Raw genomic sequence first — 22388 nt, 5'->3', positions numbered from 1 at the left:
CATCATCCGTATTTTGTGCAGATCCGTTTTTTGCGGACAGCAAAATATATATGGCCGATTGCATGAGCCCTAATTTGAGTGTATATAACCACATACATAATAGCTGAAGAGCAGTGAGTGATGGCAGGGAAGGGGGCAATCTTCTGTTAACTCATGTATAGCCAACTAAAATACAAAATCATTTTTTTTTTACATTGACAATATGGACTTAAAGTGTGGAGAAAACCTCGGAAACTTGCATGGGGGGGGGGGGGGGTGTCAGACTGAAATCATTTATAACAAGTGATTAATGGGCCCTAGTAGAAAATTTTACTATTTATGAAAATTTGCCCCAGAGTTAAACTTTGAGTACTAATATTAAATGATAAGAAGTATTTATTTGCCAATACTCTATAACAGGGGTAGGCAACCTCTGGCACTCCAGCTGTTGTGAAACTACAACTCCCATCATGCATACTTGCTCTGCTCTTCTAAAAACTCACATAGAAAATGATTGGAGCATGCTGGGAATTGTAGTTTCACAACAGCTGGAGTGCCGAAGGTTGCTGATCTCTGCTCTATAAGGTCATACAAGAAGCTATTGCAGGTATGTTGTTGTGACTGTTAATTTGCCATGTATTTACTCAAGTTCCTATTGCATTTTACATAAAGAGTCTTTCCACCTTAAAGGGAGTCTGTCATCAAAGTTTCACCTTTTTAACCCTTCCCATAGCTTTCTAGCAGCCTTACAGTTAATAAAAACGTTACCTTTATGAGCAATCCTGGACTTATAAAACAAGCAAAAAACAACTTAGTAGCATATGCAAATGAGGGCTCGCAAGTGCCCAGGGGCGGCGTTACCCTCGTAGGTGCCCAGCTAGCTCAGCCTTATTGTCGCTTCCCCCCCGCCCATTCTTTCCCTCTGACCGCCCATCTACTTACTTCTTGTTTCGCCAAGATCCCGCGCATGCGCATTAATTACTGTGATGCCGTACAAGGAATGGGCATCGCAGTGCGCATGCGCCGGCCGACGGACTGATTGCGCAGGCGCGGGACTCGCCGAAACAAGTAGTAAGTCGATGGGCGATCAGAGGGAAAGGCTGGGCGGGGGGGAAGCGACGATAAGGCAGAGCTGCCTGGGCACCTACGAGGTTGACGCCTCCCCTGGGCACTTGCGAGCCCTCATTTGCATATGCTACTAAGTTGTTTTTTGCCGGTTTTATAAGTCCAGGATTGCTTATAAAGGTAACGTTTTTATTAACTGTAAGGCTGCAAGAAAGCTATGGGAAGGGTTAAAAAGGTGAAACTTTGATGACAGACTCCATTTAAATAAAAAAGCACCACCTGTCTTATTCTTGTCATAGAATGTTTTGGTAACACGTTCCGTGTTACCAAAACATAGCCTATTGTTTAACTCCTTCCTGCCACTCCAAAATAAAATTAAGCAGCAGGCACCAGGGACTAATGTATGAGATCGATGATAACGTTGATCACATACATTTAACCCCTCAAATGCCGTGGTCAAAAGTGACTACCTCATCTTGGAGGTCAAAAACCGGGAGTGTGCTCCACGCTGTGCATCGGCTCCCCCAAACAAGCAGGCTATGACAGAAGCAATCTGATGATTGCTTGTTATAGTTTCCTAGGGGAACTTTTAAAAAGTTTTTTTTTTAAAGTTTTTAAAGATTTAAACAAAAATTTAAATATAAAAATTCTAATAACCCTCTTTCCCTGAAATTTAAATAAAAATAAATACACAAATAAATAAACATCATCGACATTACCAAGTGCAAAAATGCCTATAATCTTAAAAGGAAATTATCCCATAGGGCAAACAGCAAAACAGAAAAAATATTTTGGTCGCTTCAAGTCGAACAAAAAATAAATAAAAAGTGATCAAAAAGTCATACACAACATAGTGTCATTGAAAAGTACAGATCGCCCGCAAAAAATGGTCCCTAACACATCTCTGTAGACATTTATTGGGGTCAGAATATGGCGATGCAAAGAAAAAATTAATTTTTTCAAAAGGTTTCATTTCTTTAGTATTAAAATGCAAAAAAAACTATACATATGTTGTATAATTGCAATCGTACTGACCCGGAGAATGAAAGAAACAGGTCAGTGTTACCGCATAGTAAATTCGATTAAAAACAAAACTCATAAAACTATGGCAGAATTATGTTTTTTTTATATAATTTCACCCAATTTGGATTTTTTTTCCCCACTACATAGTATGGAACCGTAATTGGTGCCACTGTAAAGTAAAACCTGTCCCTCAAAAAACAAGCATACACATATACAGTACAGACCAAAAGTTTGGACACACCTTCTCATTCAAAGAGTTTTCTTTATTTTCATGACTATGAAGGCATCAAAACTATGAATTAACACATGTGGAATTATATACATAGCAAACAAGTGTAAAACAACTGAAAATATGTCATATTCTAGGTTCTTCAAAGTAGCCACCTTTTGCTTTGATTACTGCTTTGCACACTCTTGGCATTCTCTTGATGAGCTTCAAGAGGTAGTCCCCTGAAATGGTCTTCCAACAGTCTTGAAGGAGTTCCCAGAGATGCTTAGCACTTGTTGGCCCTTTTGCCTTCACTCTGCGGTCCAGCTCACCCCAAACCATCTCGATTGGGTTCAGGTCCGGTGACTGTGGAGGCCAGGTCATCTGGCGCAGCACCCCATCACTCTCCTTCATGGTCAAATAGCCCTTACTTTCAAAGTTTTCCCAATTTTTTCGGCTGACTGGACTGACCTTCATTTCTTAAAGTAATGATGGCCACTCGTTTTTCTTTACTTAGCTGCTTTTTTCTTGCCATAATACAAATTCTAACAGTCTATTCAGTAGGACTATCAGCTGTGTATCCACCTGACTTCTCCTCAACGCAACTGATGGTCCCAACCCCCAATTATAAGGCAAGAAATCCCACTTATTAAACCTGACAGGGCACACCTGTGAAGTGAAAACCATTTCAGGGGACTACCTCTTGAAGCTCATCAAGAGAATTGCCAAGAGTGTGCAAAGCAGTAATCAAAGCAAAAGGTGGCTACTTGAAGAACCTAGAATATGACATATTTTCTGTTGTTTCACACTTGTTTGTTATGTATATAATTCCACATGTGTTAATTCATAGTTTTGATGCCTTCAGTGTGAATCTACAATTTTCATAGTCTTGAAAATAAAGAAAACTCTTTGAATGAGAAGGTGTGTCCAAACTTTTGGTCTGTACTGTATATATAATATACTCACTCTCATACGGCATTATGAATAGAAAATAAAAAAGTTATGGCTTTGAAAAGGCTCGGAGTAAAAAAACCAAAATGACAAAGCTGAAAATTGTCTGATTCTGAAAGTGTTAAATTAAATTGGTTAAATTAAATTTTTATGTTAAACATATTTTTAAAGAATGTTTTGTGATGTTGGTGATGATTGAATCTGTTCGCCCTGCTGCAGCTCCAACGTGATTTGTTCAAAATATTATCTTTACTATGGACTCTCCCTAATGCGCTGTTAAAATGTATTCTTTCAGATGAGGCCATATTAAGATGGCTGCCAGTCTTGCGAGAACATTTAATCTTGCACATACCGCCATCACTGTGAGTAGCGGTGCATGTACAAATATACTTTATTATGAATCCAAACTAGGATTCATTATGATTGTGGTGTGTGCCACATCCTGGGTTCCGATTCATAATGAAGTATATTCGTTCAAGCGTTGCTAGTCATGGGTGCATGCACAAGATTAAGATGTTCTCGCGAGACAAGCTGGTAGTGGGACGAACCAATTTGCTCATCAATAGTGATGTTTTTTAATTTTCTATATCGCTATCCATATTTTAAGAAATCCTAAAATCCTGTAGTTTTTACATTGGTCAATTAATCTAATGATAGGAGCCACACCTATTGGCCTGTACAGATCACTTTTCATCATTATCATCATAGGCAGGATTACAAACAGAGATAGATAGATAGATAGATAGATAGATAGATAGATAGATAGATAGATAGATAGATAGATAGATAGATCCAAAGGAGCTGTGAAAAATGAAAGGGGAATCTGAATGGTTGCTATGGGCAACTAAGACAGTTCTACTTTACACCAGTTTGATAACTCTCCCCCAATGTCTTTTGCACTGGTCACATAGCCTGCTTAGAAAACTGTGCCCTAGAAGTCAATGAGTACCTTCAGACTATTGTGCCTATTGTACCATGGTGGCTTCCGCAAACCATATTTCTATGAATGCATGTTTATTTGTGTATGAGTCACAGTGTGTGCATGTGTATGTCACAGCATTCAGTATGTATATGAATGATGTGTGTATATATATATATATAAATACTGTGTGTATATATATATATATATATATATATATATATACAGGGAGTGCAGAATTATTAGGCAAGTTGTATTTTTGAGGATTCATTTTATTATTGAACAACAACCATGTTCTCAATGAACCCAAAAAACTCATTAATATCAAAGCTGAATATTTTTGGAAGTAGTTTTTAGTTTGTTTTTAGTTTAGCTATTTTAGGGGGATATCTGTGTGTGCAGGTGACTATTACTGTGCATAATTATTAGGCAACTTAAAAACAAATATACCATTTCAATTATTTATTTTTACCAGTGAAACCAATATAACATCTCAACATTCACAAATATACATTTCTGACATTCAAAAACAAAACAAAACCAAATCAGTGACCAATATAGCCACCTTTCTTTGCAAGGACACTCAAAAGCCTGCCATCCATGGATTCTGTCAGTGTTTTTGATCTGTTCACCATCAACATTGCGTGCAGCAGCAACCACAGCCTCCAGACACTGTTCAGAGAGGTGTACTGTTTTCCCTCCTTGTAAATCTCACATTTTGATGATTGACCATAGGTTCTCAATGGGGTTCAGATCAGGTGAACAAGGAGGCCATGTCATTAGATTTTCTCTTTTATACCCTTTCTTGCCAGCCACGCTGTGGAGTACTTGGACGCGTGTGATTGAGCATTGTCCTGCATGAAAATCATGTTTTTCTTGAAGGATGCAGACTTCTTCCTGTACCACTGCTTGCAGAAGGTGTCTTCCCAGAAACTGGCAGTAGGACTGGAGTTGAGCTTGACTCCATCCTCAACCCGAAAAGGCCCCACAAGCTCATCTTTGATGATACCAGCCCAAACCAGTACTCCACCTCCACCTTGCTGGCGTCTGAGTTGGACTGGAGCTCTCTGCCCTTTACCAATCCAGCCACAGGCCCATCCATCTGGGCCATCAAGACTCACTCTCATTTCATCAGTCCATAAAACCTTAGAAAAATCAGTCTTGAGATATTTCTTGGCCCAGTCTTGACGTTTCAGCTTGTGTGTCTTGTTCAGTGGTGGTCGTCTTTCAGCCTTTCTTACCTTGGCCATGTCTCTGAGTATTGCACACCTTGTGCTTTTGGGCACTCCAGTGATGTTGCAGCTCTGAAATATGGCCAAACTGGTGGCAAGTGGCATCTTGGCAGCTGCACGCTTGACTTTTCTCAGTTCATGGGCAGTTATTTTGCGCCTTGGTTTTTCCACACGCTTCTTGCGACCCTGTTGACTATTTTGAATGAAACGCTTGATTGTTCGATGATCACGCTTCAGAAGCTTTGCAATTTTAAGAGTGCTGCATCCCTCTGCAAGATATCTCACTATTTTTGACTTTTTCTGAGCCTGTCAAGTCCTTCTTTTGACCCATTTTGCCAAAGGAAAGGAAGTTGCCTAATAATTATGCACACCTAATATAGGGTGTTGATGTCATTAGACCACACCCCTTCTCATTACAGAGATGCACATCACCTAATATGCTTAATTGGTAGTAGGCTTTCGAGCCTATACAGCTTGGAGTAAGACAACATGCATAAAGAGGATGATGTGGTCAAAATACTCATTTGCCTAATAATTCTGCACGCAGTGTATATATATATGTGTGTGTGATTGTGTCACAGTGTGTATGTGTTATTTTGTGTACTTATGCATGTACTTTATCATAATTGTGGCATTTTCTAGGTTTAGCGTTACTGAAAAAATCAGCAATTATTTAGTTTGGCATAAATTTAATCATATGGCACGTCTAGAAATTTCTTTGAAACCCTGTAGATAGATATACTGTACAGGATATTTTTATAGAGTTGAGAGTAAAAGATAGCGTGAGTGAATAAGAGAGGTATAAGCAATGTAACTGACAAAGAGGAATTTTTTACTTACCTAGAGAAAATAAGACTGTCAAACATTTCAGCAAAATATGGATTCTAACATACAGTATAAAGACATTTTACTGGATGTAAAACAATGTTTTTATCTGAGCATAGACAGAACATTGACACATTAGCTTAAAAAAATAGCAAGCTATATAATACAGTTGATATATCAATTTAGGATGAAACTGACATATATTCAAAATTCTTTACTAACATTTCACTTAGACTAATCTACATCTGCAAAAAGGGAGATAAAGCAACATTAACAGAAAAAAAAATATCAAAGCTTGATACAGACGAAACACAGCATCAGTGGCAAGACGCTTCATAGATTCTTCAGGAGTCGTACAAATTAAAAGAGTATTTCGAGATTTAAACAATAATGACCTATCCTCTTTAAAGGTCATCAGTATCTGATCTGTGGGGTCCGACACCTAGGACCATCATCCCCCTCCAACCCCATTCACTTCTATGTGATCGGACCCCCACCTATCAGTTACTGGAGAGCTATCCTTAAGATACAGTAGGTCATCAGTATTAAAGTCTCGGAAAAACCTTTGTTTTTAGCTAGAAAGCTCCCATACACATTAGATGGTTGGCATGTCCTACTAAAATCAGAGCAGGCAGCAACCACTGACTTACTTCGCAAATGCTCATGTGGTTAAAGTGTATACTGAAAAAATTTTAGTAATTAAATAAAAAAAATTTGTCACTTCAATTTAAAAAGTCATTGGAACACATACATGAAGGCTGGTGGCTGGCTCAGTAAACTGACCTATTATGGACGCTGGAAGGAATAATGGATTAGTTGAGAAGCACTACTTCTGTGTTATCCAAGAGTGAAGGATTTGGGGTTCTGATTTATGACGGCTTCAAAATAAGTCCACAATTTAGGCATGCAATATAACCTGTAGAAAGAGGGAGATTGTGGTCCAACTGTATAAAGCGCTGGTGAGACCACATCTGGATTAATGTGTTCAGTTTTGGAGACCTCACCTACAGACCGGGTCTAAAGACGGGCCAAAAAATGCTGGAGACTCTTAAGAATTAAACTGATTAAGAAAGACTTCAACTTAATTTTCATGGCCTTGAGGAAAGAAGAGAAAGTGGTGACATGATTAAAACATTTAACCAGTTCAAGACCAAACCATTAATCCCCCCTTTTTGACCAGTTTTTTTTGAGTGTGTGAAGGCCATAACTTTTTTCTTTTGGCTTTGAAAATAATTTTGCACCTTCTTTTGGTGATTAATGGGGATTTTTTCATTTTTCACATCTTTAATCGCACAACGTACAACTAAAATAGTTTTATACATCATTTCTCTACCGGTCATTATTGATATAGGGGGATATATCATTTACTATCAGACACTATTGGAAGCTGCAATGTGCCATGTGATGGGGGTTTTATTGTTGTTTTCTTTTATTTATATTAATTTCTTATTTATTTTTTACACTGTGTACTCTCCATAAAATCATGCAAAAACTTTGTGGGGCATTTAAAATTACATTTTTTATGGCTTATTAGCCCCAGATACAGAAGGAATGCAACACCTAGAGACAGCACACAGATGTTCATCCTCATTGCAGAGCTGATTTGGGTCTGCAAAGACACTGCAGTTCCTGCAGTTGCCTGGCCCAAATGATCACATGTTCACTAGAACTGGAGAAGGAAGTGTCATTGTCACTTCCTGCTCTGTATACACAGTGCAATGCTAGAAAATATTATTTGATACAAAGTAGTAGATTTTTTAAACAAACTTCCAGCCGATATGGTTGTCCTGAAATAACTGTATATCTATACTATGAGAAATATAAAAAGGAAATAAATTAAGGGCTGACAAGATGGACAATGTATTTTTTGCCATCATTCTTTTATGTTTCTAGAAGTTATTCGCAAGTTATATAGTTGATTATCAAGGTTTATAACTATAAAATATCCCTTAAAGCAAAGTATAGTCACATATGCACCAAAGTGCAAATATGCCACCAAAAGAGGAACAAAACAATGCTAGACCAAGCAATTCCAAAGAATTAAAAATCCATCTATATTAAGAAATGCATTAATACACATATAGGCATTAAAACACATTTACCAAATATATAGTCAAAAAAATCACAGAGGGTGAGCCAGCAGCCATCACAGATTACAATAGTAATCAGCCACATACCAAAACAAATCTATACATATAATGAGTAGGTGTTGAGCGAATTTCCTCATGCTTCATGGTAACTAATCAATTTTCACTGAAATTGTGTGAAAAAAAAACCTTATCCATTTGGAGAGAGAGACTTCATGGCCATCTTGATTGAAGATACTGCGCAAAATCTCGTGCGCGGGTGACGTATGACGTCACCACACTTGGCCAGCGTAATGAATGCAATAAGCGCCATGGCGAGATTTTGCTGCAGGATCTTCAATTAAGCTTCCCCGCGCAGGCCCTCTTTGCATAAGGTGGAGTAATTTTTCTTTTCACTGAATTAACCCCTTGAAGGCTAATTTTTAATTCAGTTGCCACAATCAGTGGGGAAAGCAGCCAAATTGAAGATTTTATAACTTGGCCCATCTCTAATAATGAGAGACAGTGCCCTAAAGCCTAATATTGCATAATAAAGTTACACAATATTTAAGGGTACCTAATGTAACTCCTAAGCTCATCCACTTCACTCCATGTGCATTTCTCCAACAGCTTTGAGGTGGGTCAGACACCTAGTGTAAAGTGGCATCACCTCAAATGGTATATACCGCTTAGATTCCCTTGAAATAGCATTATTAAATGAAAAGTGAATTTTCTCACTCACTCCCTTAATACTAAGTTCATCTTTCAGATCTAATCAATTGCTGCTGAAGTTCACAAAATGCTAAGGAGAGATCAGAACTTCGCTTTAATGACCTTGTTGGTATTCTCCTTTGCTTTTACATAAGACATTATCAGATGAGACAAAATCTATAGAAACCCCTAAGAGCTAAAAATCTGTGCACACAACCTGAAGTAATACTCCACAGTCTGCAACGATAACACTGCCAACATTCATTTGGACATAGTGTATCAGGAAGCTTCACTTTCTATAGAAAGGTTGGACATTTGCCATGTGTACACAGAAGAGGACAGAGCTGCATTCAGAATAAGAAAGTATGTGAATAATAACAGCAAAGAACAGTAAAGTGTCCACAAAAAGGATTTGATTGTGTAGGAATGGGATGGTAATAATAACAGAAATGAGCAGAATGAACTATATTACCCTCAGAGCCCAACAAATCTTCCACCTAAAAGGTCTATATTTTCTCAAGAATCTGTGAGAATAGATATGGACAGATCAAGTTGCTGTACAGAGAATTAGCCAAGCATGTATCATTTTTATTTGGGCTTTTAGTACTTTGTTGTAGGTATTAACGCACACCACATTTATGTCTTTATTTCTAAACCAGAGTTTGGTAATTTTAGGGTATAACATGTCATTAAACTAGGTTCCACCAGCTCAGTATTTAAATTCACCTAATCCATTGTTTGTCCTCATTAATATATCATAAGTAGTGTTGGTCAAGCACCAAAGTGCTCAGGAGCTCGGAAGTCAATGGAAAACCCGAGCATTAAACCATGGCACATGAAAAGGTCAGAAATTGATTGAAACACCACTGAAATGGTTCGGGGAAGAGCATGGGGAGGAGTGTCTGGATGCATCTTGGACTCCCAGGTCACTGCTGGGAACGATGTTTGTCCGAGTAGTACGCTACTTTTACAGACTGACAATAATACGCACAAAACCAAAGATAAAATCAATTTTAGAGGAATAATTGTTAGAAAACATTTGTTCCTGTATATTTAATTGTATATATAAAGTGCAAGTGCTGCCAAGGAATAGGCACTCCGATACAACCTGTATATCACATAAAAGAGGGCCTCATTCACATTGTGGTACAATTCTTCAGTTAGTGGGACTCCACACTCATAAAGGCCTATGCACTAAGTGAAAGGGCTGTCAAAAATTAAAAGGAACCGGCACTCCAAAACACCTTTTATTACACATAAAGGAGGGCATCATACACACCTTGAAAAAATATGTTTGATGGCCTGCTGGTGACCCTCAAAAACTATTGGAGCAAGGGCCTGCTCATCTGACCATTAAAAACATTAGGAGGGAGGGCCTGCTGCTGAGCTGACCCTCTAAAACATTAGGGGCTAGTGCCTGCTGCTGATGTGACCATCTAAAACATTAGGGGTGAGGGCCTGCTGCTGATGTGACCATCTAAAACATTAGGGGTGAGGGTCTGCTGCTGAGCTGACCCTCTAAAACATTAGGGGCGAGTGCCTGCTGCTGAGCTGACACTCTAAAAAATTAGGGGCGAGTGCCTGCTGCTGATCTGACCATCTAAAACATTAGGGGTGAGGGCCTGCTGCTGATCTGACCATCTAAAACATTAGGGGTGAGGATCTGCTGCTGAGCTGACCATCTAAAACATTAGGGGTGAGGGTCTGCTGCTGAGCTGACCATCTAAAACATTAGGGGTTAGTGCCTGCTCCTGATCTTACCATCTAAAACATTAGGGCCGAGGGCCTGATGCTGATGTGACCATCTAAAACATTAGGGGTGAGGGTCTGCTCCTGAGCTGACACTCTAAAACATTAGGGGCGAGTGCCTGCTGCTGATCTGACCATCTAAAACATTGGGGGCAAGTGCCTGCTGCTGATCTGACCATCTAAAACATTAGGGGCGAGTGCCTGCTGCTGATCTGACCATCTAAAACATTAGGGGCGAGGGCATGCTGCTGAGCTGACACTCTAAAAAATTAGGGGCGAGTGCCTGCTGCTGATCTGACCATCTAAAACATTGGGGGCAAGTGCCTGCTGCTGATCTGAGCATCTAAAAGATTAGGGGTGAGGGTCTGCTGCTGAGCTAACCATCTAAAACATTAGGGGTGAGGGTCTGCTGCTGAGCTAACCATCTAAAACATTAGGGGTGAGGGTCTGCTGCTGAGCTGACCATCTAAAACATTGGGGGCGAGGGCCTGCTGATGACCCTCTAAAACAATAAGAACAAGGGCCTGCTGGTGAGCCTCAAAAACATTTTGGGCGAGGGCCTTCTAGTGACCCTCTAAAACATTATGGGTGAAGGCCTGCTGGTGACCCTCAAAAACATTATGGAGCGAGGGCAGCCTAATAACCATGTTGATATGTTTTAGTGGTGGAAGGGGTGCATGGGAATACAGTGTTCAGTACACCATAAAAGCCACATTTAGAGTGCCTTTATGTTCAGCCGCTTTCCTCTGATGGAGTAGAGAAGTCAGGGGCAATCCAGGCCTTTTTCATTTTTATAAGAGTCAATCGGTCAGCATTTTCAGTTGACAGTCAGATGCGCTTATCAGTTATTATGCCCCCAGCAGCAATAAATACACGCTCTGACAAAACGCTGGCGGCGGAGCAGGCCAGCACCTCCAAGGCGTAGAGTTTGTGTCACATGGCCAGCTTGGACATCCAATAATTGTAAGGCACAGAGAGATCACTGAGGATGCTGACATGGTCTGCTACGTACTCCTTGACCATCTTCCAAAATGTTTCCCTTCTTGTGACACTAGGACGCGCATCAGGTTGAGGGTGCTGGCAGGGTGTCATAAAACTGTCCTAGGCCTTGGAGAGTGTTGCACAGCCTGTGTTGGAACTGCTGTGTGTTCCCCTCATATCCCCTCCTTGGTTGGCCACGGAACGACGTACTCTGCAGCCAGCGTTGTCAGCTGGAAATTTTTGGAGCAATTTTTCCACAAGGACCTTCTGGTATTGCACTATTTTGCTCGTCCTCTCCACCACAGGAATGAGAGATGAGAAGTTCTCTTTGTAGCGGGGGTCAAGAAGGGTGAACAACCAGTAATCGGTGTTGGCCAAAATGCATACAACGCAAGGGGCACGGGAAAGGCAGCCTAACATAAAGTCAGTCATTTGTGCCAGTGTCCCAACAGACAAGACTTTGCTGTCCTCATCAGGAGGATGACTCTTAATCTCCTCATCCTCTTCCTCCTCTTCTACCCATACACGCTGAACAGATGGAATAAAACTTCCATGGGTACTACCCTCTGTAGTGGAGACAACTGTCTCCTGCTCCTCCTGCTCTTCCCCCTCCTCATCATCCAATTCGCGCTGAGAAGTCAAACTGAGGGTGGTCTAGCTATCACCCTGTGTACTGTCTTCCCCCATTTCCACCTCTTCCACATGCAAAGTGTCCGCCTTAATTGTGAGCAGCGAGCGTTTGAGTAGACACAGAAGTGGGATGGTTACACTGATAATAGCGTTATTGCTGCTCAGCATCTGTGTTGATTCCTCAAAGTTGCGTAAAACCTCACATCAATGTCCACTCGTCGCTTGTGAAGAACGGAAGCTGACTGGAAAGGCGACGACCATGTGGTATTCCATTACTACCCTCTGCTGCTCACAAAGCCTGGCCAACATGTGGAACGTGGAGTTCTAGTGCGTGCTCACGTCGCACAACGGTCGGTGAGCTGGCAATTGCAAGCGCTGCTGCAGCATTACCAGACCGGCGGAAGCTGTCCATGACTTTCAGAAATGGGCACACATGCGGCGCACCTTTACCAGTAGCTCAGGCAAATTGGGGAAAGTTTTGAGAAACTGCTGAACCACTAGGTTGAACATGTGGGCTAGGCATGATATTTGTGTGAGCTTGCCTAGGTTTAAAGCCGCCACCAAGTTTCGGCCATTATCAGACACAACCATGCCTAGTTGTAGGTCACCTAAGCATATCAGTTTAAGCACGGCCTGTTTCTGCTTCCCCACTGCAGTGCTACACTGCTTCCAGCTACTAACTGATGTCTGACTGGTGCTGCAAGATGATAATTCAGAGGTGGAACTGGAGGAGGAGGTGGAGGAGGAGTAGGGGGGGGGTTAATCCATTAGCGTAGGTGGTGGCAGAAATCCTGATGGAAGTAGGGCAGCAATCCTTGGCGTTGGTAGCACCTGTGCTATCCCAGGGTACGACTCGCTCCCGGCCTCCACAACGTTCACCCAGTGTGCCGTCAGGGAAATGTAGCGTCCCTGGCCAAAAGCACTTGTCCATGTGTCAGTCGTTAAGTGGACCTTCCCAATAACTGCGTTGGTCAGGGCACGGGTGATGTTAAGGGACACATGTTGGTGTAAGGATGGGCCTGCACGCCGTGAAAAATATTGGAGGCTGGGGACCAAGTAACGCGGGACGGCCACCGCCATCAGGCTGCGGGAAGTCTCAGTGTCCAGCAGCCTAAATGGCAACATTTCCAAGGCCAGCAATTTGGAAAGGTGCACATATAGTGCTACGGCCTGTGGGTGGGTGGCTGGGTATTTGTGCTTTCGTTCAAAGGCCTGGAGTATAGACATCTGTACGCTGCGTTGGGACACAAAAGTGGATATGCTAGCTGATGGTGCTTGAAAAGGTCCAGGTGCATGGCGGAAGGCATGCGGGCCTGCGTCTTGGACAGGGGATTGGCCAGCATGTAACACAGTGGAAGAGGAAGCAGTGGTGTGACCCGCAGACACTGATTGTGGACCCAGGCATTCGGCCCACCTATTAGGGTGCTTTGATGCCATGTGGCGGATCATGCTTGTGGTGGTGAGGTTGCTAGTGTTCACGCCCCTGCTCATTTTGGTACAGCACAGGTTGCATATGACAATTCTTTTATCGGCCGCACTTTCCTTAAAAAAGTGCCAGGCTGCGGACCACCAAGGGAGATTGCAATAAGGGGGTGCTCCGGGGAACAGTTGCGGGCCTGGTTGGTGTGGCCCACCTTCTTCCTTTTGCCACCCCACTGTCTCTTCCAGCCTGTTGCAGTGCTGCGGATCCCTCCCCCTCTGTACTGTTGTCCTTGCTCGGGTTGCCACCTTCCCAGGTTGGGTCAGTGACTTCATCGTCCACCACCTTCTCTTCCACTTTCTCAATCTGGTTATCCTCCTGACTTGTTGACCAAACAACAATCTCAGTTATTGACAACTGTGTCTCATCCTTATCATCAACCTCTCGAGATACTAATTGCGGTTGACTTATTGGCAACTGTGTCTCATCATCATCATCCACCTCGTGAAACACTAATTGCCGTTCCCCACTGTCATCTTCTTATGACTGTGCTAAAAAAGTATAAAAGTCTCTGATACGTTGCCTGTTGTTTCTGAGCTGCACTTTCAAAACTGAAGTGGGCAAAGTTCATGAGGCTGTGCGCCAAGTCCTCATTGACTACTGGGACATACTGAAATCTGACCCAGATATTGGCAGTATGATTCCGCCTAGACCAACAATTACCTTCCGACGCAGCAATAACCTACAAGATATGTTGACACATAGTCTGTATCAAAGCCCAAAACAACAGTCCTGGTTGCGCAGTTCTCTTACAGGTACGTTCCCATGTGGATCCTGTAAGTTCTGTGGCTACATTGACAAGACCAAAAGTTTTACCGACAGCACATCTGACAAAACCTATTTTATTAGGTCATTTTTTAACTGTAAGTCAGTTGGTGTGATTTATTTGATGACATGCATTTGTGGCATCAAATATGTCGGTAAGACTATTAGGGAGCTTAGGCGACGTATTGGTGAGTATGTCGCCGACATCACCAAGATGAATGACACACCAATTGCACTTCCTGTGTCTTAATGTCACAGCGGGAGAGGGTCCTCTGTAATTTCAGGGGATTGATCTTGTAAAAATTATATCAAGGGGCGGTGATTGGGACCACATCCTCTTGCAGAAAGAGGCACGGTGGATCTTCAGATTAAATACCATCAAACCTTTCGCCTTTAATGATGCCATCTCGTTTGTGCCGTTTATTTAAGACTGTATCTTGCCCCATGTATGTTAACTCTGCCGTGACATATGTAATCTCATTGAATGTATAATTCCATTCAGCTCCATATGTCTTGCACCCTGATGGTTAGGGGTATAAATATGCATTAATATGTATCTATTCCTTCTCCACTAGCCTTATTCTATAGATTGGTACTCCGATTTTACATTTATGTAGAGCCGCCTTGTAGTTCACCTTATACTGTCGGCGCATCTGCGCTTTCCCCGGGACTCACTTCGTTCCACCCGCCGTTCAGCTAATGGGTGTTTCCTAGTCATGCCTCTGGCCGGATTGCCTGTCAGTGCGGTGCGCCTGTCCGGCAGGGCGGGGTTATTGCTCTTTTAATCTCGGCGTTCTGTTAGCCGCTTCGCGGCTATCATAGTACCGATTGTGTTGCACACCAGCATGCCGCCCCTCAGTTTAGAGGTTGACGGCTTAGGCAGGGTTGTAGGTTCCAGCTACCATGCGTGCCTCACAGTAGAGGTATTCGGCTATAGGCAGGTTACCCTACATCTGTCCTTTGCTTTAGCTTCAAGTTATACCTTACACCAGAGGTTATGTGTCACGGCCTAGGGTGTACGCTGTGACACTGTTGCCACACTTGCGGTTGCCTGCGGCAATGGGTTGCTGTGTGAGCATGCGGTGGCAGTGTCTCGGCCTTCTGGGTGATTGCCGTGACATGGTTGCCATGCATGCTGTTGCCAGTGGTTACATGTTTGGTATGCTTGTGTGTGCATTTCCCCTTTAAGTTGTAGCCTCCCTCTGTCTGGTGCTGTAAGGGTTAACTCCCTGACTTGTACTTCAGCTGTTGTTGGTGCTGGAGCTCTGCTCCAGTCCAGGGTGTTCTATCTGTCCAGTGAGGGCCACCCTTGTGGTCTTCAATGTTATCCCGGTGTCTCCTTCCCTTCCTGTCCTTTATTTGTATGGAGTGGGTTATGTTCAGGGTGTTGGTATGCCTAATTTGGTGTTACATGTCTGGTGGTGTTTGGTGTCATGTTTGCTAGACATTCCCCTGTTTCATGTTTATTGCATCTATGGGTGTCCTGGGTTCCTGTGTGGTTTGTGGTGTGTGCTGTGTCCTTTAATGTTGGTGTGGACCGCAGCACTTGTGCACGGGTTCCAGTCAATGTGTCTGTGGCAGGTAAGTGTGTTATTGGTTTTGCTTACCTGCCATCTCCTTGAGCTGTATGTGTTCCCCTCTCCTTGCAGCCTGGCCTCAGATAGAGACTCCTGTTCCTCCTTGACTGGGATGAAGAGGTCGTCTCTTCCCTGCTCCTTGGTGAGGGATTACTAGGGTGACTTAGGGTCTCTAGGAATCCTGAGTATTACTCCTACCATCGGGGTCCGCTCATACGGTGAGGAGTCAGGGAGAGGATTAGGGACGCTGTAGGAGGCGACCTGCTCCCTTATTACTCCTTTTGGCCAGGCTGATCCCCTTTTACCCTTTGACACCGCACGGTGGGTGGTTTCCCCCACTCCCCGCCATGACATTATGGGCTTAAGCTATGGTGCATTCTGCTCCTGATGAAGTGCACTTTGGTGCACGGAAACGCGTTGAGCAAACACTATACGTGGCGGTGACCGGAGAGTCGGTGGTTGTTGGCATACCAGTCAATACAGCGGATCTTTTCTGTGCCTCAGTCCAGCACCTTAATTTATCCAGTGTAGTGATGGTTATGCGCGCTGCCATCTACTGCAACTGTTGGGATTTCTAGCACTACAGTCCTTTGTGCCAGTTATTCTGCTTTAAATTACCCCACTTTGGTCTAGTCACATGACCATGTGGGTTTAGCCCTTTAGTGTTGGTGGCTCTAGTTTGTGGGACCCAACTTTCACACTACTGTCATACATACACCTCTCTCTGAGTGGCGCCATTAGTATGTGAGGTCCCTCAATTTAGTGATATTTAATTCCTTACCCAGCTGTCAGCTATTGTTTGGGTATTTACCCCTTTATCTTATTCTAGCATCATAACAATAAAGATTTGTTATTTTGTTTTAACGTTCCTCTTCATATATATATTTTCAATTGCGTTACTGAGGACGTATACTATAATACCCATATTCATTATCGTTAGTTTTCTAATAAAAAATTACACTGAATAAATGTCACTGATATTTAGGGTGCGCAAACGTTATACAGAAGGTATAGCGCAAGTAATGTCACTGTCACCAGCAGCTAATAAAAAATTACACTGAATTAATGTCACTGATATTTAGGACGCACAAACGCTATACAGGAGGTATAGCGCAAGTAATGTCACTGTCACCAGCAGCTAATAAAAAATTACACTGAATTAATGTCACTGATATTTAGGGTGCGCAAACGTTATACAGAAGGTATAGCGCAAGTAATGTCGCTGTCACCACCGGCTAATAAAAATTACACTGAATTAATGTCACTGATATTTAGGACGCACAAACGCTATACAGGAGGTATAGCGCAAGTAATGTCACTGTCACCAGCAGCTAATAAAAAATTACACTGAATTAATGTCACTGATATTTAGGATGCGCAAACGTTATACAGGAGATGTAGCGCAAGTAATGTCGCTGTCACCAGCAGCTAATAAAAAATTTACACAGAATTAATGTCACTGATAATTAGGATAGGCAAACGTTATACAGGAGATGTAGCGCAGGTAATTTCGCTGTCATCAGCGGCCAAACAATTGCGCTGAATGTGACAAATATTTAGGATGCGCTAACGTTATACTGGAGATGTAGCGCAGGTAATGTCGCTGCCACCAGCAGCAAAAAAATTTGACTGAATGTCACTGATATTTCGGATACGCAAACGTTATACAGGAGATGTAACGCAGGTAATGTAACTGTCAGCAGCGGACACCGTCTACAGAAAAAGTACACTGGATGTCACAGATATTTTTTAGGCTGCGCACACATAGACATGAGAAGTAGCCGGAGATAATGTCGTTTTCTATAGCGGCCAAACAATCGCCAAGCAATTTAGCGAAGGTTGCGCTAAAAATAATATATTGGCTGGCCAGATTCAATTATAGTGCTTAAAAGGACTTTTGGGTCCTCTAACAAGTTTTTTCAATAAATGTATATATATTTCACTCCCTACAATATCTGTCCCTTCTTCAGCACAGCTGTCCCTGACTATGACTGATCCGAGCACGTGTCATCGGGTGCTATATAGCACCCTATGACACATTCCGTCCAGCCAATCACTGTAATGCCAGTAGCCAACATGACTACGACATTACAGTGAATGGCAGTTCTTACCTGCACGTTTATTGGCTGCGTTCAGCCGAACACTGCGATGTGCCGAGCATAGCAATGCTCGAGCCGAACTAGTGTTCGGCCGAGCATGCTCCCCCAACACTATTCATATGTATATGAGGTTCGCTAAATTCTAAGGAGAGATCAGAACTTCGCTTTAATGACCTTGTTGGTATTCTCCTTTGCTTTTGCATAAGATAATATTATTAGATGAGTATATGAAGTTCACAAAATGCTAAGGAGAGATCAGAACTTCGCTTTAATGAGCGAATTAGCATATTTCATATTTTGAAATTCATGTGCGGGTTCGTGTTGTGGTATTTACTGAATTGCGGACGGAACCATTATGCATGCCATAGACTTCTATTATGATGGAATGAATAACGGAATGCCTCTAAAGGCATTCCGTTATGCATTCCATCATAGAATTGCGTTATGGTCCGTGATAACAGAATCCATAACGCAATTCAGTAAATATCACGAACCCGCACACAAACTTCAAAATATGAAATCCCCTTATCCCTAATCATAAGCAATGCCATGAAAGGGTTTTGGCCAGGCTGCTGAAAGGGAGAATGAACAGTAACAAACATTTAAGAAAAATGAGATGGGCATACATGTAACGAGGTTGCGGTAAGCAGTACAGTATTTTTTTTTTTTTGCTTTTTATTTTTAATTTTCTTTGGTAAGGTTTCTCCCTCAGCTGTCACGGATGGTGTACAGGAAACAAGACAATACCATATAAACAATGTCTCTCTGGATCCACAACTAAGGAACAAAGGGAGACCCCTGCAATAGACCTGCCGCTCTCCCTCACTGCTAAGCCTATGCGAACACCCCAAAGGTGGATAGCCGCATATCCACGTTCCTCGGCTATCTATTACCTGAAGACCCTACAATAGTGAAGGGACACGACCACCGGCTCCCTACACTGACACGGAGGGAGTCAGGGTCACCTGGATCCAGAAAAGACAAAATCATAAATACATAAACAGCACTTATCTTGCAGACGACTGACGACTGAGGACTGGGAACTGGGAACTGGGAACAGCATGCACACACACTCCAGGAAGTTGTATCAGCCGCACACTACTGCATTATGGGGAGGAACTTAAAGGGTAGCAATCAGTCCAACTGCATGACAGCTGAGATAGACTAACGAGATGAGAAACTAAACCAAAACAAAGAAATTCAAGGAGGAGGATCTGAGAAGCTCCTGTGAGCGCTTCTCAGCTGTCTGGCTGTGACAGTACCCCTCCCTCTAGGAGTGGACTCCGGACACTCAGAGCCCACCTTCTCAGGATGGGACCTATGGAAAGCCCTGATGAGACGAGAGGCCTTAATGTCCGTCACTGGGACCCACATCCTCTCCTCAGGACCATAACCCTCCCAATGAACGAGGTACTGGAGGGAACCGCGGACAAGACGAGAATCCACAATCCTAGAGACCTGAAATTCAAGATTTCCATCAACCATAATCGGAGGAGGAGGCAAAGGCGAGGGTACAATAGGTTGAACATAAGGTTTCAATAAAGACTTATGAAAACCAATTATGGATCTTCCAAGTCTGAGGAAGATCAAGACGGTAGGCAACAGGATTGATGACAGACAGGATCTTGTAAGGCCCAATAAACCTAGGACCCAACTTCCAGGAGGGAACCTTCAATTTGATATTCTTGGTAGACAGCCACACCATATCACCAACATTCAGGTCCGGACCAGGCACACGTCTCTTATCCGCCACACGCTTATATCTCTCACTCATGCTCTTTAGATTATCCTGAATCTTTTGCCAAATAGATGACAAAGACGAGGAGAATCTGTCCAGAAGAGCCCTCTCCCGAGAAAGTCCCAAACTGCGGATGGAACCCATATGCACCAAAAAATGGTGACTTATCAGAGGACTCCTGACGACGGTTATTTAAAGCAAACTCAGCAAGGGACAAAAAAGAACACCAATCCTCCTGATTCTCCGCCCACAAAACAGCGCAGATATGTCTCCAGATTCTGATTGACGCGCTCTGTCTGGCCATTCGACTGCGGATGGAAAGCAGAATAGAATGACAACCGAACCCCCAAGCGAGAACAGAAAGCCTTCCAGAATCTGGAAACAAACTGTGTGCCCCTATCAGAGACTATGTCTGAAGGAATCCCATGCAATTTGACAATGTGGTCAATAAATGCCTGCGCCAGCGTCTTAGCATTGGCCAAACCAGGAAAAGGGATAAAATGCACCATTTTGCTAAAACAGTCCACCACCACCAGAATCACAGACTTCCCCGAGGAACGAGGCAAGTCCGTTATGAAGTCCATGGACAGATGTGTCCAAGGACGGGAAGGAATGGGCAAAGGAAGGAGAGGACCTGATGGCCGTGAATGAGGGACCTTGGCACGAGCGCAAGTCTCGCAAGCTGCCACAAAAACCCTCAACCGACTTACGAAGCGCAGGCCACCAGAATCTCCGAGCGATGAGATCCAGTGTGGCTCTTGCCCCCGGGTGCCCAGCAAGGACCGTGTCGTGGTGTTCTTTAAAAATCTTGTGTCTCAAAGCGAGAGGCACAAACAACCTCCCAGGAGGACAAAGATCAGGAGCTTCTGACTGGGCTGCCTGCACCTCTGCCTCCAATTCAGGAAAAAGAGCAGAGACCACCACACCTTCAGCCAAAATGGGACCCGGGTCTTCAAAATTCCCACCTCCCGGAAAACAACGTGACAGGGCATCTGCCTTCACATTCTTAACCCCAGGGCGGAACGTAACAACAAAATTAAACCTTGAAAAGAACAAAGACCATCTGGCCTGTCTCGGGTTCAGATGCTTGGCTGACTCCAAGTAGGCCAGATTTTTATGGTCAGTAAACACGGTAATAGGGTGTCTGGCTCCCTCTAGCCAATGGCGCCATTCCTCAAAAGCCAACTTGATGGCCAACAATTCCCTATCTCCCACATCATAATTTCTCTCTGCGGAGGAGAGTTTCTTTGAGAAAAAGGCACACGGTTGCCATTTGGCAGGAGAGGAACCCTGAGACAAGACCGCACCCACCCCTACCTCAGAAGCATCAACCTCAACTATGAAGGGTAACGAAATATCAGGTTGTACTAGGATGGGAGCGGAAGCAAAACTCTCCTTGATATTAGAAAAGGCCTTACGCGCCTCTACCGACCAGGAAGAAAAATCTACCCCCTTTCTGGTCATATCAGTGAGTGGTTTAACAACAGAGGAATAATTCAAAATAAATTTCCTGTAATAATTGGCAAAGCCCAAAAAACGCATCAGCGCCTTCTGATTCTTAGAAGCTCCCACTCAAGCACAGCGCGGACCTTCTCGGGGTCCATGCGAAAACCAGAAGCGGAGACAAGAAACCCCAGAAATTGGATTTCTGGAACCGCAAAACACACATTTTTCCAGTTTCGCGTATAATTTATTCTCCCGCAGGATGAGCAAGACCTGACGTAAGTGTTCCTTATGAGTCTTGAAATCAGGAGAAAAAATCAAAATGTCATCCAAATACACTAATACAAATTTTCCCATTAAATGATAAAAAATGCTGTTGACGAAATGCTGAAAAACGGCTGGGGCATTCATCAAACCAAAAGGCATAACCAATTCTCAAAATGGCCCTCAGGGGTATTGAAAGCCGTCTTCCATTCGTCTCCTTCTCTGACCCTAACCAGGTTGTATGCCCCTCTTAGGTCTAATTTGGAAAAGACTTTAGCCCCAACGACCTGGTTAAACAGGTCCGGGATCAGAGGAAGCGGATAAGGATCACGAATAGTGATACTGTTCAGCTCCCTGAAATCCAGACAAGGTCTTAAAGAACCATCTTTTTTCTTAACAAAGAAAAAACCAGCGGCAACAGGTGACTTCGAGGGTCGTATGTGTCCTTTTCTCAGACTCTCAGAGATATAAGCCCGCATAGCGACCCTCTCAGGTTGGGAGAGATTGTATAAACGAGATTTAGGCAGCTTGGCGCCTGGGATGAGATTTATAGGGCAATCATACTCCCTGTGCGGAGGTAAACCCTGAACTCCACTCTCAGAGAAGACATCCAAAAATTCAGAGAGGAAAGGTGGTACAGTCTTAGTAGAAACCTCAGAAACAGATGTTATGAGGCAATTCTC

The 22388-nt window shown here is 43.1% G+C and overlaps 1 protein-coding gene across 1 annotated transcript in view; it reads left to right on the top strand.

Moving 5' to 3' along the window:
* SEZ6L (seizure related 6 homolog like) overlaps window positions 1-22388 on the top strand; it is a 420457-nt gene that overhangs the window by 152464 nt on the left and 245605 nt on the right. The gene's annotated exons all lie outside the window — the stretch shown is intronic.

The sequence above is a fragment of the Bufo bufo genome, chromosome 2, assembly GCF_905171765.1.
Source record: "Bufo bufo chromosome 2, aBufBuf1.1, whole genome shotgun sequence".
Classification (NCBI taxonomy): domain Eukaryota; kingdom Metazoa; phylum Chordata; class Amphibia; order Anura; family Bufonidae; genus Bufo; species Bufo bufo.
This window is presented reverse-complemented; position numbering and strand designations above follow the sequence as displayed.